General features: G+C 40.3%; 1 protein-coding gene across 7 annotated transcripts in view; it reads left to right on the forward strand.

Annotated features, from left to right (window-relative positions):
* The window catches only part of LOC125453034 (gamma-sarcoglycan), a 644,680-nt gene that overhangs the window by 576,117 nt on the left and 41,385 nt on the right, over positions 1-27,178 (forward strand). The window lies entirely within an intron of this gene.

The raw sequence follows: 27,178 nt of genomic DNA on the forward strand, positions 1-27,178 counted from the left end.
CTTTATGCCATCTTTAATCTGAAGGCAAATGCTTCTTATTCACTACAAATACTTGCAAAGGTGCTATTTAATCTGACAACATGGTGTTTTTATAATTATGCACGATGTGTTCATGCATTAAAAATAGGTTCCTGCTCCTTGCCATTGGAAAACCTTTGGTCTGCTGTCAACTTAATCCACGACCTTTATCCAGCCCTTAGGAAGGTGACATTTTACTTCCCCGTACACTTAGGTGCACCCACTCACTTTGTTTCCCCAACTGGTTGCAACGCAGATTCCAGCCTTGGTTTTGGAAATATTTTAGCAATTAAATGATGCACTACAATCCAAGTTGTTGGTAAAACTAGTCAAGTCTAAATCCCAGAATGAAAATTGGCTTGATATGTTTAAGATTTGCAGTTGATTACTGAAGTAGTTAGTCACTGAAATTGAGTACTGAAGTAGTTAGTCACTGAAATATATTCACTCAAGACTGAAGATTTTCTTTAACAATAGGACATCAGTGTATTTCATGGACAATACAAAGATCAATGGAGTTGCAGATCATGTAGAAAGCTGCCAAAGGATACAGCAGAATATAGAACAGTTGCAGATATATGCGGAGAAATGGCAGATGGGGTTTAATCTGGGTAAGTGTGAGGTGCTGCACTTTGGGGGATCAAATGTTAAGGGAACGTATATAGTTAATGGCAGGACCCTGAATAGCATTAATGTACAGAGGGATCTTGGGGTTCCCTGAGAGTGGCCACATAAGTAGATAGGGCGGTAAAGAAGGCATATGGCGTGCTTGCTTTTATTGGTCGTGGAATTCAGTGCAAGAGTCAGGATGTCATGTTGTAACTTTATAAAACTTTGGTAATGCCACACCTACAGTACTGCATTCATTTCTGGTTGCCACATTACAGGAAGGATGTGGAGGCTTTGGAGAGGGAGCAGAAGAGGTTTACCAGGAAGCTGCATGGATTAGAGGGTATGAGCTATAAGGAGAGGTTAGGAAAAGCTTGGGTTGTTTTCTCTGGAGCAGAGGAGGCTGAGGGGAGTCTTGGTAGATGTCATTAAAATTATGAGCTGCATAGATAGGTTTGACATCCAGATTCTTTTGCCCAGAGTTGAAATGTCTAATACTAGGGGACATGCATTTAACCTGAGTGGGGACAATTCAAATGAGATGTAAAGGCAAGCTTTTCACACAGACAGTGGTAGGTGTCTGGAATGCACTGCTAGCGGTGGTGGAGGAAGCAGATACAATAGAGGTGTTCTAGGGATGTTTAGATATGGACGTGAATATGCAAGGGATGGAGGGATATGGACCAGGGGCAGGCAGAAGGGATTATTTTCATTTGGCATCATGGGCCAAAGGGCCCGTTTCTGTGCTGTTCTAAGTTCTATGTTCGAAGAAAGCTCTGAATGTCCTGGCATCAGCCTTGCATAATTCTGATAGCCCAAATCTTTTCAATTGTAACAATTTGATTTCTATCTAAGCTTTCCCAGCTTAGAAGCTTCTCGAGCTAAACTGCCCTTGGCCCGAGCATCTTCAGCTGCTTCTGCAATGGCCTTCCCACTATCATATTGTCAGAAGTGGGAATGTTTGCTGATGACTGCACAATGTTCAGCACCATTTGCAATGCCAGAGAAACTGAAGCAGTCCATGTCTAAATGCAACAGGCCCTAGACAATATCGAGGCTGGGCTAACAAGTGGCAAATTACATTTGTACCACACAATGACCATCTCCAATAATAAAGTATCTAATTCTTGACATTCACTATCATTGCCATCACTGAATTCCCCACTATTTATATCCTGGATATTACCATTGGCCAGAAACTGGATCGGACTAACCATATGAATACAGTGGCTACAAGAACATGGCAAAGGCTAGGAATCCTGCTGTGAGTAACTCACCTTTTGACTCCCTAAAGTCTGTGGAACTCCAAAAACCCCCAAGAAGCTTGACACCATCCTGGACAAAGTAGTTCATTGGATTGGCACCACATCCACAATCATTCACTCCATCTGCCATTGATGCCCAGTAGCCGCAGTATGTATCATCTACAAGATGCACTGCAGAAGTTTATCAGGTGTCCTTAGATCACACTTTCCGTACCCACAGCCACACCATCTAGAAGGACAACAGCAACAGATACATGGGAATGCCACCACCTGCATATTCCCTTCCAAGCCACTCGCCGTCCTGACATGGCAATATATCACCATTCCTTTACTATTGCTGGATGGAAGTCCTTGAATTCCCTCCCTCATGACATTGAAGGTCTACCTACAGCACATAACCAAAACGGTTCAAGAAGGCAGTTCACCACTACCTTCTCAAGAGCAATTAGGGTTGGACAACAAATTTTGACCTCGCCAATGATGCCCACATCCCATGATTATTTAAGGAAAATCTACAGCACCTTGGGCAAGGTGATTGGTTCCCCTGAACGAAAAGATTGATTCTTCTACTCAGAGAAACTGTTCTTCCTTTTGAACTGAACTCCTGATTCTTCTGAACAAAGACTTTGAGCATTCTGTTCTGAAATCAAACAAAAAGTACTGACTTTCAGCTCTGCTGTAAACTCAGTTGTATTGACATTATCTCTATTAACACGCAGGAGTCCTACCAGGCACATGAATAAAGTGGCTTCAGAGATAGTAGGAACTGCAGATGCTGGAGAATCTGAGATAACAAGGTGTAGAGCTGGATGAACACAGCAGGCCAAGCAGCATCAGAGGAGCTGCTAGTTATCACATGAGTAAAATGACTTGCTTTCTTGGAATCGATACACTTGGGTCACTGCTTCAAATGACTCTTACCTGTTTTTAAAAAAGACATTCACAGAACGACACATATCTATCTGCGTCTATTTTAAAGTCCAAACCATAAACATTATCTGTGTGTACATAATACATAGATAATTCACCTCTCATCATAACTGTTTCAATATAATGTGCAAGTATGCTTCATAGCAAGACAGAACAGGCATAATGAATGCCAGCAGTCATAAAATTCATGTTGAATTGAACTTAATGGAATTTTAGTTGTAAATGAAGTTTCAAATCTCTCTGTCACAAATAAGTGCAAGTGGTAAAACTGTGTTTATCAAAGAAATGCTGAATGGATATATTCCACAATAGCATTCTTTATCCATACCTTATATCAGTATCTTTATTCTAGAAAGAATTTAAACTCCAGTACTGACTGAGTACTTCTGAAAAGTGAGCTGGCTGAACTCAGAACATGAGAGCTATTTAGAACCTAGAACATGAGAACTATTTGGAACAGAGAACATAAGAGCTATTTAGATTGGCAAAAGAGTCGAGACCCTAAGAGCACCAATGGAATAAAAGGTGATTGGCTATCTAAGAAAAAAACATTTATACAGCAAGTTGTTTGAAGCTGTGATTTCCTGCCTGAGAGTGTGGAGGAGGCAGATTCAATAATTGCTTTCTTAAGAAATTGGATAAGCACATGACAGAATGTGTAGCACTAAATGTGAGCTACAGCGAATGAGACTAGGGGATTCCTGCAGGAGTCAGCATGGACATGTCAGATTGAATGGCCTTGCTCTGGGCTACAATTGCTCTATGAAATTATGAGATGGTTAAAGAAAATACTTTAGGGGTTTTTAGCCTGTTCATTCAATGGAAATAGTCTCCAACAAATCCAGTTGAGCAAATACTGAGGAAATTTATTTAAAACAGAAATAAACGAGAACAATGAAATTGTTCTCACGGACTGAAGAATTATTTCCCACTTCAGTTCAGCTCTAATGAAGAGTTGTCTAGACCAGAACCATTAGCTTGCATGGATGCTGTAGTGACCTGCTGTGATTTGTTCTTTTCCGTATTTTTTCCCATGAAATATGCTGTCCTTTTGTAACTCTGTAGTTATACGTTCTTGCTTTCTCTGGTATCCTCCTGACTAGCAAAATCAACAATGAAAAGCAATTATTTATGAATTAAGACCAAGATTGCAGGGTGGTGAGCCGATGTGAATCAAATACTTTACATTTCACCGAGGGCAAGGTTACAGGTACGTAGTATGGATACTTTCCACGAGAATATGAGGACAAAATGCAATTACTACGATTAACAGTAAAGCATAAAATGCATCACAGCCCCATCTGCAGGTGAAGTGTAGATTTAATTGAAAAATGTGGTGGGATGTTAAGAAAACTGTGATCCTAATTGTTTATTAACATGTCCAAATTTGTAATTTTAATAGCCAGGATGCGCTCATGGCCTGTTTAAATTTTAAGGGCGAGCAATTCAAAAGTATAGTTTTCCGCAATAACACTGATAAAGGTTTGAAGTTTAGTAGCTTGTAAATGGTTTTGAATGTGACAAAACACGAGAAGTTTTGCACCACATTGCATCTTGTGACTAACAGAACATTCACAAATCATATTTGTGATTTATATGGCATGAAACATAGATGAAACTTAAAAGCCACATTATTGGCATGGAAGATATTGCATGCAGTAATCCTGTGCAATGCAAGGTTCAAGTTGTTCACAGACTCCAGGGCTGCTTGTGATTTTTGCAATCTCAAGGAGTCCGTGTGCCACATATGCACTGGGTGCAGGTATTTTCAGCCTCTCTTTGATTTTTTGAAGGAGCTGCTCCTCAAATGTTGTTTCCCCATTTGCCCACACTCCTAACCTCTAGCCACAGGGTGCAAAGAATGGAAACGGGCAGATCCAAGAGGCTCATTGTGAATCTACTCCTGGGCCTGGTCGAGTGGGCAATTGAGGGGGCCATTCAGACTGACTTCCTGCCCTCACCCATGGAAATGTTCTTACCTGTGTGCCCTGGAGGGCAGAGCATATGGTGTCTACTAGCGATCTGGAGACTTTCTACTGCTGTTGGGCACTCCAGTGGCTGGATTGCGTCACTTAATTTCAAAACAACATTTTAATTTGAATTCTGCTCATTTAACTGTGCACGCTTCTGTTCCAGGCCACTTTAACGAGTTTGCAATCTTTAACCTGGTTTAATTTGGTTTGCTTTGGCTTATTTGATTTTCCTGCTTTTTTCTTAAAGAGCTGGATGAAAGTTAAAAACAAGATGAACGTGCAGAAACAAGTCAGACAATGCTGGAATCTGACCACTGTCAGAAAGGAAGGTGATTAATCATATTTCCAGATGCTGACTGACCTGCTGTATATTTTTTCCGCTTTTATTTATGAAAGGGTATGGATACGGAGCAGGGTATTGGATTTGATCAGATTACTGCTATGGATCTGGTCTTCTGAACCATCATTTCAATGATCACATGTTATTAATAAGAAATATGGTCGACTGTCATAACTATTGATTTCAGTTGAGATATGGATGAGGTATCATGCAGTCTGCAATACCACATCCTTCATTTGAATGAGAGAAATACTGAACAATTCACTCAAACTTAAATCAAAGAGAAAACAAAATATAAAATTTACAAGAAGTGAGGAGTGCAAATCACCTACTCATTAATAATAGAAGATTTTTTATATTAAAACTGTTGAAGTGATATGCTGCAAATTTCAATCATAATCCTTCAGGCTGCTAATAGTAATTAATAAGTAGATTTCAATATAGGGAAAGAAAAATTGTAGGAAACATTGTAATACTTTCTTTTTACATTTTCTGTCTTAGTCCTGTGCTAAATTGTAGCTTCATGAATGAGCTAAAATAATCAAGGAAATAACTGTAAATGCCTTTTATACACCAATGAGAGAACTTTTAGAGTCACATTCAAAATTATGAACTAGCTTCATCAAGATAGAATGCAATTATAACTGAGATAAGTTGAAGGAATTCTGTAATTATACAGTATAATTTGTTGCGTCTATGTGGACGACAATGTGTATTCTCGATCACCTAATGTCGTACGTCAGCACATTGCGAATATTTTCTAATATACTTTGTACAAGTTAGTTATCCTTATTTTTTGACAAAGAAAAACTTAAGTCATAGTGAAATGATGTCTTGAGCAGACCTATAGTTCTCTCCATAATGGAGACATGGCTGACATTGTATTTCTCTTCTGCCTGAGACCATAAGTGCCTGATGGGTGTCATAAGCCATCTCTTTGACTCTATTACCAAGCTAACTAATTGAGTCGGAGTTGAAAATTTGAAAGGTTTAGTTTGAAGGTATAAACATTATGACTACCAATTTCCTAAGAAGCTTTAGTGAATTTCTGTATCTTCTGGATGGTACCCACTGCTGCTACTGAGCATCAGTGGTGGAGAGAGCAGATGTTGGTGGATGTAGTGCCAATCAAATGGGCTGCTTTGTCCTGGATGGCGTCAAGCTTCTTGAGTGTTGTTGAAGTTGCAACCATCCAGATAAGTGGGGAGTGTTCCACCACACTCCTACCTTATGCCTTGTAGATGGTGGACAGGCTTTGGAGAATCAAGAGGTGAGTTACTCCCTAGAGGTTTCCTAGCCTCTGACTTGCTGTTGTAGTCACAATATTTACATGGCTAGTCCAGGTCAGTTTCTGGTAAGTATAACCCCCAGGATGTCGATAGTGGGGATTCTAGTATATTGACGTTGATGCCATTGAATGTGAAGGGTTAATAGTTGGATTCTGTCTTGCGGGAAATGGTCATTTCCTGGCATTTGCGTGTCACAAATGTTATCTTCTACATGACAGCCCAAACTGGATATTGTACAGGTTCTGCTGAATTTGGACTTAGACTGCTTCAGTATTTAAGGAGTTGTGAATGGTGCTGAACATTTGCAGTCATCAGTGAACGCACCCATTTGTGATCTTACGACATGAAGCAATTAAGTTAGTCAGAAATCAGCTACAACTTTGTTAGAAATATTTCAAATACATTTTCACTGGGGGTTTATATACTTGTAATGTGTACAAGATGCTGTGGGAGAAATTTTGAGATGTTCGCCCACAATGAGGGATGAGGGATGACAGAAGACCCATGGAAACGATTCAAACAATTGACTCCGATGCACTGAAACTTCCTTTGCCAATCTTACCTGAGGACAACCTATGGCATTTCAGTGCCCAAGGCCCTGCTTATTTTCAGTCTTTGGCTCTCAACAAAGGAACTCAAATTACATTACACGAAAACATATCAAGGTTGTTCCCTCGCAACTAATGGAAAAGGAGCAAAAATTTACAATTGTAATTCATAATTAGCTGCTGAAAATTTGATTCTGGGCTTACTAATGCAATTTGGTGTTTAGTAATATGTGAATGCATATATATTCTCTATTGTACCTCCAGGTGAGTTGTTTTCTTATTTCAGAACTTTCAACACCACACTTTAAGGACCATAAGTATAATTAGTAATCCACTACAAAATGCTTTTTCTAATTAATTTGCTAATGTTAGCAAAAATTGTATTCTGTTTTATTAACATTTCTCTAGTTTCAACACAAACCTACCTTTTCACTAAATAAAAACCAGATGCTGTGAATCAGGAACAAAAACTGAAGTTGCTGTTAAAGGCCCTGAGGAAGGGTCACAGGACCCAAAACATTAATTCCGAATTTTTTTTGTTCACAGATGCTGCCAGACCTGCTGAGCTTTTTCCAATAACTTCTGTTTTTGTTCCAACCTTTTCACTGGTACAGATAAACAGAAGAAAGAATACTCACTGACACAAAATTTTGTCAGCAGGCAGCAGTTAATCTTCTTTCAATAATTTTCAATGCAATATCTGGAGAAAACCTTACATTTCACAGCCGAGCATTTCAGTCATTGTTTGATACACCATTTAAACTGATAAGAATCAACACAGTGATGCTGCTGTGCAATTCAATGAACAAATCATTTGAACTGAAAGATTGCATGTCTGGATAATGCAATATCTAACATGCACACCTAAGCCAAATACAGCATAAATACATGGATGCATGACTCATAGTATGCCTTAAGATAATTAATTTTTGCTAACTACGATTCAAGTGAATGAGGGAAAGTACCATTGTTTTCATTTCCGGTCGATTCACTCCAAATCCCACAATTTATTTCAATATACTTAATCGAGGCTTCTTGTTGTTTCGAAGCCACAGTACTAAAGCTGAACATGGCAATGATTTACAATGACTGTAGACGAAAATCATTCAAATTCAATTGATTTATTTAATTCATCGCATTGCAAAATATTAAAGAAGGATCTTGCTTTGTTCCAGAATCTTCATTAAACGTTAGCCACTGAAGTTATAAAGTCAAATACTTACACTGTTATCTGCATATACTTATCAGTCAGCTTACCTTAAACTTTTGAGACCAGGAATTGAAAAGTTATTCCTTCAAAATGAATCAGTGGGAATTTTTTAAAATGCTAAAAGGCACTGGATACCAAGCAGCTGCAGGTTTGACATCAGGATCTGCTATCGAGCAGTTTGGACTAGTTGCTAAAATCAGAAAATAAAATGCAAAAAGAGGGAGAAACTATATGGTGCTTAGAGCCTGCTCCACCATTCAAGTAAATCAGCACTGATCCACTGCCACAGCTCCACTTTCCCACACGCTTCCCAAACTCCTTGATGTCCTGATAGTTGTAAAATCTGTCTCACCCTTAAATGTATGCAAAAATGAGGCATTCCTCTGGCATAGATAATTCCAAATATTCACTACGCTTTAGGGCCTCATCTCAGTTGTAAATGATTGGCCATTTGTTTTAAGACTGTATCCTTTGTCTTGTTTATCTAGCCAGGAAGCAAGCTCTGAGTGTCTCCCCTATCAAGCTCCTTCAGAATGTGGTATATTTCACTGAGATTGCCTCTCAATCTTCTAAATGGTAAGGAGTGTAAACCCAATTTACTCGGCCTCATCACAGGGCCACTTCCTATCACAAGGTTTAACATAGTGAGCCAGTTCTATACCACTTCAAAGGCAAGTAAAATCTTCCTCAGATATCTGGATTAAAACTGTTCACCAAACCCTTGTATAATTACAAAAATGGAAATTGCTGGAGAAACTCAGCAGGTCTGCAAGCATCTGTGGTTTAATGTTGAATCCATTATGGTTATTCAGCTGTTCTAAGGAAGAGTCACTGGACTGGAAATGTTTCTGTTTTGTTTCAGACTTCCAGCATCCATGATTCTTGATTTTAGGCTGTATAATTAGCAGAGTTTGTACACCAAATTCATGCAATAAAGACCAATGTGTCATTTATCTTCCTAACCTGTATGTTCCCCAAAGTCACTGTGAATGGCAAAATGTACCTGTTTTATTCTTTTTAAAAATATTCTGCTTTTCAATTCTTACAATTAAAGTTAATAACCTCATACATCCCTTTGATATATTCTATCTGCAAACCTTGTTGCCTATTCATTTAAACTTTCCACATTTCTCCACAATCTAATTGGGCTGGATTTTCCCATTGACCTTGAAACCCAAAACAAAATGGATGTCTCAGGCTACAAGTACCGACAGCAAAACTGGGAACAATAACTTCCCAGACCCACCTCCGAATTAGTTGCCTCCATGCGCACCGTCGCATTAATATGAACAATCAGAGGCCAGTAGCTCTACAGATTCACTCCACTGAGTGAAGCAGGCACTGCAGAGAGTATGAAGGTGCATAGATACAAAGATACGCCCAGAGGCATGTGTCCAACAATTAAGTTATTAGGGGTAAAACCATTGAACTTTTGGAAATTGAACACCTCCCCACCCTCCCCAATGTGTTTTGCCTAGGAAACAAATGCAGCCTTTCCTGCAATGGAAGGCTCCACTCCCCTCACTCTGGTGCCACAAACTTCAATGGCTCCCTGTAGAGATAGAGTCAGGGAATCACTGAGCGTAGAAACAGGCCTTTCAACCCCCTGTGTCTTTGCCGATCAGCAAACACCAAATAACACTAATCCCATTTGCCTGTAATTGGCCCACAGCCTACTATGCCCAGCATTTTAAGTACTCATCCAGAAGCTTCTGAAAGGTTGTAAGAGCATTTGCCTCCACCACCTCGCAGGCAGACCGTTCCACATTACTACTACCCTCTGGGTGAAAACATTTTTTTCTCAGATCTCCCCTAAACCACTTACTCTTCACTTTAAACTTATGCCCTCCGGTCTCAGGCATATCTGCCATGGGGAAGAGATACTCACAATCTGCACCATCAATGTCTCTCATAATTGTGTATACTTCCATCAGATCTCCCTTCGGCCTCCTCTGTTCCAAGGAAAACAAACCCAGCCTCTCCTTATATCGGAGTCTCTCCTCATAATGGAGGCTTTTCATCCCAGGCTACATCCTAGTGAATCTCCTCAGCACCCTCCCCAGGCAGCCATTAGACTGTAAGGTATAGGAATAGAATTAGATCATTTGTTCCATTGTATCTTTTTGCAATGCGATCATGACTGATATGTTTCTCAACCCCATTCTCCTGCCTTCTCCCAGTGACCTTTGATGGCCTTATCAATTAAGAACCTGTCTATTTCTGTCTTGAATACACTCAATGACTTGGCCTCCACAGCCTTCTGCTGCAATGAGTTCCACAGATTTACCACCCTCTGGCTAAAGAAATTCCTCTTCATCTCAGTTCCAAAGGGTCGTCCTTTCATTTTGAGAATGTGCCCTCAGCCAATTTGGGTCCAGCTGATGGCACAGCAGATCTCTCACTATACTGTTACAATCAGCCAGGGGATCAGCTCTGGTTCAATGAAGAGTGAAGGAGAGTTTGACCAGAGCAGCACCTGGCATATATAAAAATAAGGTTTCAACCTGGTGAAGCAATAAAACAGGACAACTTGTGGGTGCAACAACATATGCAGCAAGTGATAGATGTTGCTAAGTGATTTGACAGCTTCAATGAATCAGATCTAAGCTCTGTAATTCAACATGTCCAGTTGTGAATGGTAATGGACAACTTACTGGAGAGTCTTGACGACTATCCCAATCCTCAAAGGTGGGAGACTAATATTCAAGGCAGAATAAAATTGATGAATTTGCAACAATTTTCAGCCAGAGGTGTTAAGTGGATGATCCATCTCAGCCTTATTCCAGCAATAGTACTGAAAACTTGTGCTCCAGAACTTGTCGCACTTCCAGCCAAGCTGTTCCAAACAACAGCAACACTGACATCTACCCGACAATGGTAAAAATTATATCCTGTCCACGAAAGCCAAGGAAAATGCAGCGAGTTTATTACTGCCTCATCAGTCCACTTTCAACAATCAATAAAGTGATGCAAGGAGTCATGAACAGTTTATTCAAGCAGCACTTGCCTAGTGCTGACCTGTTCACTAATGCTCTGCTTGTGTTCTGCCAAGGCCACACACTTCCTGATCTCATCATAACCTTTGTTCAAATGGGGCAAAAGAGCTGAATTCCAGAAGTGAGGTAAGAGTTTCTGCCCTTGATATCAAGCCAGAAATTGGCCGAGAATGGAATCAAGGAGCCATAGAAAAACTGGACTTAATTGATATCAGGGTAAACTCTCCACTGGTTGAATCATAGCTAGCTCAAAAGAAAATGGATGTGTTTGTGTGATGGCAGTCATCTCTGCTGCAGGGCATCTCTGCAGAAGTTCCTCAGGATAGTGTCCTAGGCCCAACCATTTTCAGCTGCTTCATCAATGTCCTTCCCACATCAGAAGGTCAGAAGTGAGGTGTTTGCTAACGATTGCACAATGTTCAGCACCATTCACAACTCTTCAAATGCTGAAGCATTTCAAATGTCCAAACGTAGCAAGACCTCAACAATATCCAGGCTTGGACTGACAAGTGGCAAGTAATGTTTGTAATTTACTCGTGCCAGGCAATGACCATCTGCAAGAAGAAAAAATCTAACCCCACTATTAACATTTTGGGATGATCATTAACCAGAAACTGCAATGAGTAACTGACTCCCTGATTCCTTAAAGTTTGCTCAATATCCACAAGAAACAAGTGTGATAGAATACTCCTCACTTGTCTGGATGAGTGCAGCTTCAACAATACTCAAGATATTTGACACTACCCAAGACAAAAAAGCCAACTGAGTGATGCCACATTCACGAGCATTCTCCCCCTCCTTCACCAACTCGAAGTAGCAGTAGTGTGTACTATCTACAAGACACACTGCAGAAATTTACCAAGGTTCCTGAATAGGACCTTCCAAAACTACAACCAATTCCATCTAGAAGGACAAGGATAGCAAGTAAATAGGAATACCACCACCAAGATCCCACCCAAGCTAGTCACTATCCTTACTTGGAAATTTATCAGTAATCCCACAGTGTAACTGGATCAAAATCCTGGAACTTCCTCCCTAACAACTTTGTGAGCTTACCTGCATCAAAAAGACTTTAACAGTTCAAGAAGGCAGCTGACCACTGTTCTCTTGAAATTAATTAGAGATGGACAATGCATGCTGCCAATATTGTTCACATCCCTAAATGAACAGAAACTAGAAAGGTTTGTTGTAGTTTACAAAATACAGTTTATTTAAAGATAGAACTATTGCATTGATTTAATCAACATTCTAATAAAGACTTTGAAGATGACCAGATGTCAGATGTTGCTCCTCTGAGATCCTAAAGTATGATGCCAACAAGCACATACATCATCATAGTAGAATAACAAGGTGTACAGTTGGATGAACACAGCAGGCCAAGCAGCATCAGATGAGCAGGAAAGCTGACGTTTCAGGCCTAGCTCCCTTCTTCAGAACATTTTGGCCTGCAGTGTTCATCCAGCTCTATACCTTGTTATCTCAGGTTCTCCAGCATCTACAGTTCCTACTATCTCATCATCATAGTGGATAGTGTTTATGGCACTCCTCAATCTTATGAGTTTCAGACCCATTTACAACAGGCTGTGCAGAGTCATTCAGACCACTAAAGGCTACAAGATATTTTGAGAGTTAAAACATGTAGAATGCAGTCAATGGAACTGCGTATCATGTGTCTAATGGGGACTAATCTACTACGGCCTGTTTTGTGACAACACCCAAGATGAATTTTTACCCCACTGTATTACAATTAGTGGTGGTACAAGGCCTGATTCTATAATTGAATTTCTTGCTTATAATTCATCCTATACTACTCAAATGTTCAAGGTCCCATGCATCTGTTGTCATCAATGAATCATGAAAGCATATGAAAGTAGAGGATATGTTTTGAAACAACAGGTTAGCATGATGGCTCAGTGGCTAGTGCAGCAGCTTCACAGCATGAGTGTTCTGGGTTCAATTCCAGCCTCAGGTGCTTGCCTGTGTGGAGTTTGTATATTCTCCTTGTGTTTGGGTGCTCTAGCTTCCTCCCACAGTTCAAAGATGTGGATTGGACATCTAAAGTTGCCTGTAGTGTCCAGGAATGTGGATTAGCCCTGAGAAATGCAGGGTTATTGGTTGGATTGATCATTTGAGGGCTGGTGTGGACTTGATGGGCCAAATGGCCTGCTTCCACAATATAGGGATTCTATGATTTGCACATATGTGATAACCAGTCAAATAAAAGAAAGCAGGTTTATAAATAAAAGGGCTTCTTTTAAGTCCAAATTTATATTTGACTTGGAGTTTATTTTATTGGGAAAGGCAGGAGAGGTGTGTCACTTCTTGAAATAGAGTGGTCAGGTCCTTAGGTGTTTTCCTAATCAGCCACCCCTGACTTTGACCAAAGATCTGCCAAAACCTGAATTTAAAAAGTTATTTTAAGTTCTGGAAAAGCCAACTTCTGGAAAACCTACAAGGAAATTCCACCCATTATTTTTTAAAAGATACCATTTTAAGTTTCAAAAAAATTGCAAAATTTCTTTTAGTGTACATATCAACATGGATTCAGATCTTCATGAGACACATTAGATCAGGTATTTACACGTGAAATGAGTATATTTTTACATTTAACTTGTCCAACTTTAAAAGGCCAGAGGCTTTGGCATTTTCTCCAAGTTACCTTCAATGGGATGAAGGCATCGTTGTAATTGATTGCTTACTGTCTGTTCACATATAAAAGAGGACAAAACTGCATTGACCCAAATCCAGGATCAGTATTGCTCTCTCTCTTGCTCTCACTCTGTCTTTCTCTCTTGCCACCTCTGAACCTGTTGGTCTATGTTATCAAGACCCGAGATAGTTCTGCATCCCTGTTATTTCTGCATCTCTGTTATAAAGTGTTTTTATCAGACAATCAAGGTGTCACTGAAACAAAATCTAACTTTTATCCTGTTACAATCTGAGGCAAGTCCTCTAAATTATCATGTGGCTCTGGGCCAGCAATTTTTCAAATAGGCAATGTTTGTGATCCCAGAACATAGTAAGATTATAAAAAAAATGATTCCATGGGTTTGTACAAACAAATTAAAGTTCACACTTCTGAAGAAGGGTCCAGGCCCGTAATGTCAGTTTTCCTGCTCCTCTGATGCTGCTTGGCCTGCTGTGTTCATCCAGCTCTACACCGTGTTATCTCAGATTCTCCAGCTTCTGCAGTTTCTACTATCTCTAAAGTTCACTAAACAGGATTAGAAAAGTATTAAAATCCACAAAACACATACACACAAACATGCACATACAAATACACAAACACAACAGGAAAACATCCAAGGACCATCAGGGTGGCACGGTAACACAGTGGTTAGTACTGCTGCCTTACAGTACCAGGGACCCGGGTTTGATTCCACCCCCAGATGACTGTCTGTGTGGAGTTTGTACATTCTCCCTGTGTCTGCATGGGTTTCCTCCCACAGTCCAAAGGTATGCAGGCTAGGTGGATTGGCCATGCTAAATTGCCCATAGTGTTCAGGGTTGTGTAGATTAAAGGGATGAATCTGGGTGGGATGCTGTGAGGTTCATTGTGCACTTATTGGGCCAAAGGTCCTGTTTCCTCACTGTAGGGATTTTATAACCCGACCACTCTATTTTAAGAAACAACACAACTACCCTGCCTTTCCCAACAAAATAAACTCCAAGTGAAATGTAAATCTGGGCTTAAAAGAAGTCCTTTTTATTTTAAAACCTGCTTTCTTTTATTGGACTGTAACATTGAGAATTAACATAACTCATCTGAGTTTGTTTGCTGAACGTCTCACAAAGCATATCAAATAGCGGAGGCAGTCAAGAGAGAATCCACATATTTGTGAGCAGCTCCCTCAGACATTAATGACTGAGGGTCATGAAATCTCATTCAAACTACCTCCTTTGCAAAGAACTACCTTTGAACCTCACTCAAAAGCCAGTCTAAAATGAACAACTCACCTCAAATCTATCCTGACATTGCATTCAACTGAGAATGCCTTCCAGCACCGACTCACAACACAATTCCAGCTGTTTCACAACCTGCTCATTTCACTGAGGTAGCATGCTCCTGCTCTTATCCAGACTCCAATGTTTCTCATCCACTCCATGTAAATACTGCTTCTGGGATTTTTCCATACCCACTCTCAGCTATTGATCATCTCCTGGGGCTTCAATTTCCAGTTTCTCAGACACAATGCTGCGAACAACTGTTGACTGCCCAGCAATGCAATTCTCTTGAAATTACATTCCACTGGACTTCATCAGGCTGAACCCTGGTGTTTAACTGCTGACACAACTCTTGTGCTGCACGCTGAGTGACCTCTTAAAACACTCCAACAGAGTCCCTCCTCGGTTCCTCGACAAAATTAAATGGAGCAGCATTGGAACAGTTTATCCCCTGGAAGTTATATTTTCCACTTAAAAGCCCTCACAGTTGCCAATTGTAGAATATAAAAACACAGGGGAACAGAAAAATGGATGTTATCACTATACATGCCCAAATTATGATGCGAGTCCCACGGCTATATGCTTCCGGTACATTCAATAATTAACTAGGCTTACCATAGACAACAACAACAACAAAAACAAACAGATCCCTGAAGGGTCACCAGGCCTGAAACGTTAACTCTGTTTTTACCTTCACAGATGCTGCCAGACCTGTTACGTTTTTCCAGCAAATTTGTTTTTTGTTCCTAATTTACAGCATCTGCAGTTCTTTCGGGTTTTGTTTAGACTTAGCATAGACTTCAATTAAGTCTTCACAGCCCCTGTTACCAAGATGGTGTTGCAACTCTTTCGGTACTTCTGAGGTCACAGCCCAACTATATATCTGAATCTGTCCCCCGTTTCACATTGTAAGAATGTGGACATGATTTCAAATTGAAGACTGCTGATACCTTTTAGACAAATTAATGTTAACTTCTAAATTCAATGTTTAGATGAATGAGCCCTGTTGAACTAACCTGCAAAGTACGATGAAGCGAGAGAAAGTGACAAACAGTATAATGGACTAAAGCAGAATTCTTAAACATTTAGTATACTTAACCAGTGGTGATCTCAGCATGGATTAATCCTAAAAGTCCACAGATCCTGTCAACATTAATGGCACAGTTTTCCGTCTCTTTGTCCTGCTTAAAAGTATCTCAGGAGTGTTGTCATTATAGGAGTGTTGGTAATGGCTATGCCCATGATGACTTGGAATATTACATATTCATTTCTATTTCTGAACATGCTTGTGCCATATTTGGTGCTATCTTAAACCTTTCTATTGGTTCAAAGTGCAGTCACTAGCTTTTTCTCCCACCTTCTTGGCTCAGGTTATGTGGCCAGTAACTGGAAACAGATGTTCATGCTTTGTACTTAACCTTACCTCTACGATCCCTATAAAATAAGTTGTCTCTTAGCCACACAATATAGCCGGTCACACAATATAGCCAAGTCATACAGTATGGCTTCTTGAGATGTTATTACGTTAAATGGTTTCTTTTTGTGGTAAAACACAAAAATAAGAAGAGAAAAGTCTTAAACATTTTGAATGTACGTAAATGATCGGTATGTTATAAAACTATCTTAATTAAAAAGGTATATGTGATTTGTATTTGTACTAGTCTTTATCATTATACTCAAGGAGTCATGCTGAGAGGCAGTTCTGTTTGAGCTTGAGTATGTGATTAAAACAAAGGGATTCTGTGACTCAGTGCAGACGAGCAAGTACACTGAGCTCTTTTCAGTAATTCAGTTCTTCTCACAGTGTTGGGTACCTTGTATCTTGCAACTGCAGATTTCAACAGCATAGCCTTTAACTGTTTAATTCATCACACATTCAGCAGACAAGAACTTAAGCTAGTCGACTTAATGTATGTTCAGCATGAAGTCTCAAAATGCTAGTTGTAATTAATGCAAAACCCTAAGTTAGTAAATTTTACAATTCCACTGCCATGGTTCCAAATTGCAATAGGGTTGTCCTCGTGGAAGGCAGTATCACCTTTAAGGAAACTCTGCCTCTGCTTGGAATGTCTAACATTTTGTAGTCAGTTCCTGGGAGTCGCTGGGAATGCCCTATTCTTTATATAGTGGTAGGATTCCGTGGTGGATTTATCATTCAATAGCAAATAGCTTTTCTACAAGTTCTGTTATTTACATAATCACAGTAATTATTGGCACTGCTGCATCAACCATTTACATGTCTCTATAGTTGTTGAACTGTGCATTATATGGCTACATATTAATCCTCTGCACCATGAAAACAGCATGTTGGGGACAGTGTGACACAAATGGCATGTAACTGAAACTACAGCAGTCTCCTGAGTATACAGTGGGATTAGTTAAAATATACTAATTAGACAACAGCTCACAAATAGATGTGAATTATTTAGCCACCAAATTACAGTGAGCTGTGCTTTCTGCAGCCCAGCAAAATAAATTAGGCTAGTGGTTCATCCCCAAGCCAAGGAAGAAGTCAGAGGGCAGAATCTTCCCAGACTCTGAACCATGTGGGCTATGACGAGAAATTTTGGGAAATTTGGCGAAATAATGAGTGAGGCACTTCTCATTGATGGGGCCAGAAGGCACACTTCCCAACCAAGATCTGGCTGCTAAAATGGGATTCTAGACAGTGAGCAGTGAGAAACCTCTGAAGGGAGATTATCATTTATTAACACCCTCATTACCACATGCTCTCACCTCATTTATATGCTTCCTCCTATTCTACCACCCACCAGCTAGAAAGTAGACACCAGGAATTACCGATGTGAAAGTCTGAATGGATTCTTGATGATTCCAAGACTTACCACTTGTTCCCCTGGGTTGCCATCTTGGATATCCAGCACCAGCATCTCAAGGCACACTCCATGAACAGCAGCTAAACACATATCTCTGTATCAATTGGCATCTGGCACGTACCAACCTCACCACATCGTTGTGGCACATCACAGATCCACTTCCAGCATGGCCCTTCAATACCATGCTTTGCAGCACCCTGGCACCTCTCATTCGATGCTGCTACCAAGAGAGACAGACACTCAGCTCTTGAATTGGACCAAGCTGCATTTCCAAGCTGTTTGCTCATTCTCTAAGTGCTCACCACCTGGAAGCTAACACATCCCTGCTTTGCCTTTTTGAGTTTTGGCCCCTCAGCTAGACCTTAAATGTTGACAGTTCTTGGGTCTTGTCTTGTTGTTCATCACACAAACAAAGCCAGGTAGTTTGTCACACTTGTCAGCAATTATGTACCAAGGGGCTGGACATATTGCACTCTGGTACACTGTTATTTCAGCCTCATGGTCGCACCATGTGCCAAACACATTGCACAGGCAGCAGGGAAACAGCCATGTCTCAAAGTCAAAGGAGAGCGGTATTCAGTGAAGTGCTTGGAAGACACCCTTAAGTCAGGGTGTCCCTACACAGTTAGTCAAGGGTGGCTTCCAATATTGATTCAAGGGCTTTGCCACAGTTGGCCAGTTGTTCGGGACAGTCAGGTTCAGAAGGTCTGTACCTCTTATTTTGGGGAAGTGGATCAAGCTCAGCTGGTGGGTCCAGTAAGCCCAGTCCTGGGGAGTCAAGGGAGTTGTATAGATAACAATCAGAGATCTGGCCAGTTATTGTTCAAGGTTGTCCCACTAAGTTGCTCCAAGTCGGTTGTGTTGGGGGACAGGGTGTGCAATTTCAGTCCTGAGGGTCCATTCATTAAAAGTCAAGAGGGATTATCAGGGGTTAGTGCTGCAGGAGGGAATCTGGGGAAATTAACTGTGGGGACTGCAGTCAAAATGCTGGAAGGCAGAGGGGGATTACAATAGTGAAGGTAACAACTCAATTCATAAGGAAGGGGAAATGATGAAGCATGGGAGGGAAAGGGTTCATATGGGGAGACGGGGCACAACAACTGTAATCAGCATCCTTACTTCCATGGCAGGACAGTACAACCATACACCGAAGCTGAAACAAACGTCCGATGAAAACTTACTTGGTGAACCAAAGGCATTAGCTGACGGTGTGTAGTCTAAGTCCTTGCCCCTTACTGTGACCATGCAATGCAAGATAATGAGTGAATCCCCCTAATGGCTGCAGCATGACAATAATGTTCGCTTACCTGGAAAGATAGAGCCTGTTCGCCTAAGGAGCAGTCACTTGCCATGTACCCATGGTGCAGGAGCTGCTCATTTCATAACTTGTACCATCAAATATTAAGTACTAAGAATGGGTTGGCACAGTACCTTCAATGCCAAAGCTGCAGCTATACACAACCAATGATGAGAAGTGAAAATATATTTACAATTATGAAAACTTATTTCTAGTGACTTGTCTACCGGCTCTGTTTTGTTTTTAATGAGGAAGGGCACTGGAGTGACATCAAGCTCCCTCATTCCCGAGTCAACTTATCATGGATGGTAAGCACCAATGGTTTGAGCAATGAAGTAGAGGTCTCTATGTACACCAGGGTGCTGGACCTGTCTCTCCATGGCAGTCACCAATCTGTCCATGGAGGTAGCCTTTGTCTCCATGATAAAGCTGCCTGTTGCTCCTTGAGTAACAATATGAAGTCCCAGACTGCCAGCAGCGTGGGATGCTCTCCTGCCTGGGGTTGAGCATGTGCCTGGTCATTGACAATCATTCAATCATGCAATAATCATACAGTACAGAAGAGACCCTTTGGCCTATCAAGTCTGCACAGACAAAAATATACTACTACCTACATTGTCCCAATTTTCTGCATGAGGCCATAGCCTGAAATGTTATTCCAGTCCTCTGAATGCCAGCTACCTGGTGTATTTCTTCCTTGACCAACTGTAGAAATGTGCAGTGAAGAGGTCACCAGCAGATGCAACCAACTCTAATTTGGATAATATACCCACTAATGTGTCAGTATCTGAGCTAGTGATGGATGCAGGAGGCAGCCATACTGGTATTTCCTCAATGATACCCGTACTCTCTTCCTCAGAGGTAGAGGAAATGACTTGTGGGGTCAGTTTCTTGACCACAAACAGCATGGACATGCTGCTAATGCCTGCAGGTGACGCAGGAACCTCACCTCCATAGCTGGTGAGAAGTAAAATATCCAGCACCTTCACCCTGACTCGTTCTGCCCTCTTATGAGCTGTTTTCTCCTGAAATGCAACAAAAGTAGGGATTGAGTGTGATAAAAGTGAACAGTACAGCTGTTTGTGCTGGCACAGGTGGGCAAAAGGTTGGTGAGGTTTCTCCTAGTGGGTGAGGAGGCAGAACAAAGTCCACACAGGGTTAGTGAAATGGGACGGATGTGAGACCAAGTCAGGGAAGAGCTTACATATAAAAGTGCGAATGTTAGAGCATGAGTGTCAGTGGAGTTGGATGCAGGTGCAGTGAGTGTGACGTGGCAGTCAGAAGATATTAGCTCTTGCCATGTCAGAGTGAGGAAGATCAATGTCCTTCTCCTTCCTACTGCTGGGTTTTTCCAGACCATGGCACTGTCCTGGCTGGCAACCTCACACCAGGCTGGCAGGTCTGGTGTCGTGTCCTCTGCTGCCAGCTTGGAAGGGGGTGCTGTGAGAACCATCCTCTTCCATACCACATGGTCCAGCAGGCAATGTTCCCTCTAACCTGTGCAGCTACTTAGAGGGTCTGCGGTCACTGATCAGCATGTGGACACATTGATTTCCAGTTCTGGAAGCTGGTTCCACGCATGAATCACAGAGATCCATGCAACGTCAGGAAAATGAGAGGGAATGTAGCCTCCAGGTCCCTGTGTGCAAAATGGACACCAATTTTCCCTGTTTGCCATGTCCTGGGCAAATGTTTCCAAAAATTCAGGGTGGTTCTGGACTGCTAGTGTTTGGCCAAATGTGCAATGACCTTTTAATGAGAGATCCCAGTCTATCCTGGCAGTGTCAAGTACTTCTGGCTACAATGAGTGGGAGAATTGGGCTAGTATCGGATGAGAGGATTGGTACAGGGGCATGGTATGTCATTACTGTGATGAATTTGGCAAGATTGCATGAGAAAACCTGCTAAGCCTCACGAATAGAAACCCTTCAAGAAACTCAATGAAACTAACATTTTACCAATTTCTTATAAAATTTGGCTTGTAGTCTTAAACTGAGCTTCCAGTGCTAAAGAAAAAAGAATCTGCAAATGTGGTAAATCACTAAAGGGCTTTGCAATTGGTTTAGTGATTGTGCTCTGTACCCAAAGGATGTAAAGATCTTATTCTGCTGAAAGATCATCCATAAGTGTCTCAAATGACTTACTTGTAGACAAATAATATGATCAGCCTCCTCAGATATGAAGCAAAATGAACTGATGAAGAATGAAATGTAAAATTAACCAGACAGAGATATCCAAGAGATGAAAATACACAACAGGGAATACATTAGTTACAGTCAACTGTAAATGTTCCAACATTGCCTGTCATTTTTCATCCCTTATAGTCCTTAGGCCTGAGCTACCATTGGTTTTATAGTCTATTCAAACCTTGATGCCAGCAAAGCAATACGAGGGATTTAAAACTCTGTTCTAATGCTGATTTCAACCAATAGAAATGTAAGAAGTGAACAGCACCAATGATGTATTGAATACTCTGTTGGATTTATACTTCTTTAAATCATCGTTTGTAAATTAACTTAATTGAAATGTTATCTATGTATATTAAACATTGTGATTTCGTTCATATTTAATAATTCTTGAAATTATACAAACTTCATATAAAGTCTCAGAGCATGCCACCACTCTTTGAATGGTGCTAAGTGCTGAGGTTCTCAAATCATGATTTGAACCAGTGATAAGCTTTATGTTAACAAATATATGGAGCAGGTATCAGTGCAAATTTTAAAACCATAATAATAGATGTCATGGAAAAAGGGGCATTGGGGGTGAATTTGAATTAGAATTTCTTTTCCCTTAAGTTCAAGGCAGCAAAGTATTATTTAATTACCCCTCTTCCCTTTCACACCCTTTCCTTCCTGAGGTAGGCAAAACACCCTGTTTTTTGAATTCTAATTCTTGAAATAAAACCATTGCAAAACATTTTAAGATGATCACAAGCCCTGATCCTGACTCCCATCCAGCCAATTCCATGCCAGAGATCAGCATCTCCCACTTCTCCACAGTTTTCCTCGAGTCAGGGCATTAATTAAAGTGTTGAAAGAAACTCGTATTGAAAGGAAACTTGGAGATATCATGAACAAGAAGCTGAATGAGGGAAGCTTTGATAACAAAGTGTGGAGCTGGATGAATACAGCAGGCCAAGCAGCATCTCAGGAGCACAAAACCTGACGTTTCGGGCCTAGACCCTTCATCAGAGAGGGAACTTTTGAATGGCAACTTCAAAAGGTCTTAGTCATGCCCTTATGCTGAGCTTTTATTCCCCATCCCTACCCCAAAGGTCTCCTCATGTCCAAGCAATGTGAGCGAGTATTATGAAAGCAAGCAAATGAGAGGAATAAAGGAATATTTAACAAGTGTAGGAAGCCAGGAAAAAGTGGAGGGGTAGCAGCGCTATTCAAAGATGGTGCTGATGCAATAGTTGGAGATGACCTTGCTTAGGAGATCTGGATGTGCAATCAATTTTTATGGAGATGAGAAAGGTATGGGGAAAGAGATCGCTTTTGAGAGTGATGTGCTGATTCCCTAACTGTAACCATGTCGCAGGACAAAGTATACAAGAAGGGATAGTGTGGGCTTATGGTAAATGGGCTTAAGATAAATGGATGGCAATAATTTTGTATAATTTTAATCTTGATATAAACTGGAAAGTTCAGATTTGTCACAGCAGCCTTGATGAAGAGTCTATAGAATGCTGTTGAGAGAATTCCTGAGAATAGAACATTCGGGCCCAGAGATCAGCCTAATGTAAAAACAGAAAGAGCTGGAGAAACACAGCATGTCAGGCAGCATCTGTGGAAAGAGTCAGAGTTAGCCTTTTGGAATCTGATATGACTCAGCTTCGGAACACAGAGGGGAGGTTATACTGGGCTCAATCCTGTGTAATGTAACAGGATTATTTAATGACCTAAGGTACCTTGGGTAGCAATGATCATATTATGATTGAATTTTCTAACCAGTTAAAAGGGAGAAGAGTAAGCTTAAGACTATAATTTAATCTTAAAAAAGAACAACCAAATGGGCATGAAAGCTGAACAAGTTGAAGTGAAGTGCAATATTAGTCTAGAAGATAGATCAATAGAAAAGCATTTTAAAGGGATATTTCAGTGAATTCAGAATAAGTATATGCCTACTACAATGAAAAACTCCTCAGGGGCAGAGCCTCCATCTGCGATTAACTGAAGAAGTTAAGAAGAACATCAAATGTAAGGGAAAAAGCACATAAAATTGTGCAAAAGTAGTGGCAGGTCAGATGACTGGGCAGAATACAAAAAATAGCAGAGAATGAAGTTACCCTCATTGATTTTACATTATTTTTAATTTCATTTTTTTATCAATTTTGGTTTGGAGCTGAAGATGACGTGTACTTTTTGAAACAGCTAATGGTCAAAGGAAAATTAACAGACCAAAAAAACCTTCTGTTTCTGTGAGGCCAGGCCTGGATGTTCATGACAGGCTGAGCCTTGATCAGAGTGTTTCCAATCATCACAGTGAGACCAGGAAAATCATTAAGTTGGCAGTTCCTCAGAATTTGGTTTGGTAATTCTGGAAAGGAACCTATGTTCAAGCAGATGGCAGATGCCGAGTGTTAATTGAAGCCTCAGGAAAAGACATTCAGTCTTATCAGAGCAGAATCAGAGTTAGAGCCGTAATTGAACTGCGTTTTGTGTGAAGGAGATGAGCTTGGTGACAGACAACACAGCATGAAGATTTAAAAGTTCCCTGCCTTAACCTACCACACCTGCCTTTGGAACCTAGAGAGTAGAAGGCTGAGTTAGGAATATTACTGCAATTATCTAAGCGAACTGAGAATTTGACCCTGGTTAGCAGCTCTAGAAAAGCAACCAAGGAGTCCACATCTATGCCTGCGACACAACACAGTATGAAAGGCATTTAAGTAATATGGTTTGTTTTGTTATTTTCTTTTATTTATCTCTTAACTGTGTTTGTCTTTGTGTGTGTGTGTGTGTGAGTGTGAGAGAGAGAATGGGTGATGAAAACAAATGTTTTAGGTTTAAAACATAGATATTAATCAGATTGTCTTGCTGTTTATTTTTGTTCTCTGCTAAAGTTATTATATGTTTAAAAATGGTTGAGTTTTTAGTTTGAGATACAAAAAACAATGTCTGGAGTTAAATATTCACAAGTCTGGGATTGGATATTCCAAAGACTGGTTAGGAACCATTGCAATAGTTATTGGGGATCTTCAAAGGTTTAATTTTACGCTGTTGCGAATACAGAGGTAGAAAGGCTGATTTGGTTTGGCTGTCTATCTCCGTGTCGTAACGGTGACTACAAGGTTACTCAGGTCAAATAAATTACAACATGAGTGGAAGTTAGCTAGAAATGTAAAAACAGATGGCAAGAGTTTTTAAGGGTATCTAAGAAGAAAAAGCAAAAGTAAAGTGACACAAGAATAAGTAGAAATGTTGCAAAGATGTTATAACAAGGATGCAGAGTGATACAGACAGATGAAGTGAGTGGGAAAAGATCTGGAAAATGGTGTCTAAAGTAGGACAATGTGATGTTTATCTTGGCTGGAAGAATAAAAAAAGCAGCATAATGGCAGAATTCTAGGTCGTAGAGAGGTATAAGTGTTCTACGACATAAGTTACAAAAATGTGCAGGTATAACAAGTGGTTAAGGAAACTAACAGAATGCTATTCTTTAGTACAAGAGAAATTGACCATTAAGGTAGGGATGTTACATTTCAGCTATACAGGGCATCTTAAAACTCTTTGCCAGACTATAATGTAAATCCTTTAATTCTTGTTATACTTGTATTATTTTTAACATATTTTTCAGACACTGTAAGTAATGTTACTATTTTGTCTTTTATTCCTTTGTTTTGTATCCAAGATTTGTACCTAAGATGGCATCATTAAAGGCAGCCATTGTAAGAAACCTTTCACTGTACTCCTGTACTGAGTACACAGAACAATAAAGGATATTCTATTCATCAGTGAGACCACATCTCAAATATTCCACACAGTTTTAAGGAGGGATATAAATACATTGGAGGTAGTTGAGAGGCACTGCAACAAAGTTGCTGGAAAAGCTCAGCAGGTCTGGCAGCATCTGTGAAGAAGAAAACAGAGTTAACATTTTGGGACTGGTGATTCTTCCTCAGAACTAGTTGAGAGGCAGTTTACTACTTTGATGGCAGGAATATGTCCATTGTCCTTTGAAGATAGTTTGGATCAACTGGGCTTGTTTCCCTAGAGTCTAGAAGAGGAAGGGTGATTTGATTGAAGTATACAAAAATGGTCTTTAAGAGGGATGTGGAAAGTATGTTTACTGCTATGAGTGAGTCCACAACTAGGCTACACTGTTTTAAATTTAGGGGTCACCCTTTAAGGACTGAGAGGAGGAAAATTGTTTTCCTGTCTGAAGGTTGTGTGACTTTGGAATTCTCTACTGCAGAAGGTAATGAAGACAGCATCATTGAGTGTATTTGAGAAGAAATTAGATAGTTTCTTGTTAGGCAAGGGAATCAAACATTATAAGAGCTAAATACGAATGTGAAATTCAGAATACATACAGATCAACCATCAATGTATTGAATGTGGTGCATACTTGAAGGCTGAATAGTTTACTTCTGCTCCTCATCCATAAGTTCATATGCCCCTACAGCCAATGGCCTTGGTAACCTCCATGCTAAACCGCAACGTTTTTACCCCATTCACCAGTTATAAGCTCTATGTAGAAGCAATCAGCTCTGTGGGAACAATGGATTTTATGAAAATGCTTTAAAAAGTTTTTGATTTTTGATTTTTCATATTCTCAAAAACAACTCTTTTCACTGCAAACTTACAAAAGTTTCAAAACAGAAACATTAAAAATATCAACAGCAAAAACTACCAGCACCTGAAACCCATTTATCTTCTTTCAGTAAACAATTGACCAAACAAATCACAGCAAAAGAGTTGTCAATCAAGTAATGCGTTTCCCCAGAGCACAGCAGTTTCAACAGACTAATAGATGTTTGGGCTTCCAGCCAAGGGCTATTTGACTGACAGCCGGCATGAATTTTCAGAGGCCTTTGTAAACAGTGCACATTGTCATGCGGCACTGAACTATTTCTGGGAGCCATTCACCCAACTTTGTCATCTCCATCCTATTCTGGAACAATAGTACTGAATTTACTGGTACTGCCTCCTGAGGCAAGTGCCATCTTCCTTGCGGATGAATATCCAACACACCATGTGTTATCCAGTTGTCCAATTAATTCCTAACCCCATTATGTTCTCATTAATGCAAAACGTATTTGACTTTTAAAAAATTATAACCCATCCCTTAGTGATAAAGTCCTCTATGGCATAAAACAATCTCGTCATTGTAATCATATTCCCAACACGTTCTGTTTGCTTTATTTTGAAAATCATGTGATCTTGTCTTATTCTAATTTCTTAACTGTCCATGTAGTTGATCTTTGTTTGTTCCTTAAAGAGCCTTAGAAGCATAGTGAGATTTTATACCTTTGCTATTCCTGCCAAAATTATAAATGGGCTGTAAATTTTGACAGAAGACAAGGGTGCAAAACATTAGACACTGTCACTGACCCCTAACAATGAAAGGAAATTTGGCCCCTGCTTTCAGTTACATGATGGTGAAGAAGGAAAACATTTGTTTTTACATTGGTGACAGAGATGGAACTCAAAAACAAACTGTGTTCTACAGCTAAGATAACAAAGTGTGGGGCTGGATGAACACAGCAGGCCAAGCAGCATCTTAGGAGATGCTGCTTGGCCTGCTGTGTTCATCCAGCCCCACACTTTGTTATCTTGGATTCTCCAGCATCTGCAGTTCCCATTATCTCTGTGTTCTATAGCTGTCAGTTAGCGGTGACTCACAGAGCTGATATTATGGTTAATCATAAACATTTCAGTTATTATTCTGGTTACAGAAAGGCCTTTGATCCACACTT

This window comes from Stegostoma tigrinum, chromosome 6 (genome assembly GCF_030684315.1).
Source record: "Stegostoma tigrinum isolate sSteTig4 chromosome 6, sSteTig4.hap1, whole genome shotgun sequence".
Taxonomy (NCBI): Eukaryota; Metazoa; Chordata; class Chondrichthyes; order Orectolobiformes; family Stegostomatidae; genus Stegostoma; species Stegostoma tigrinum.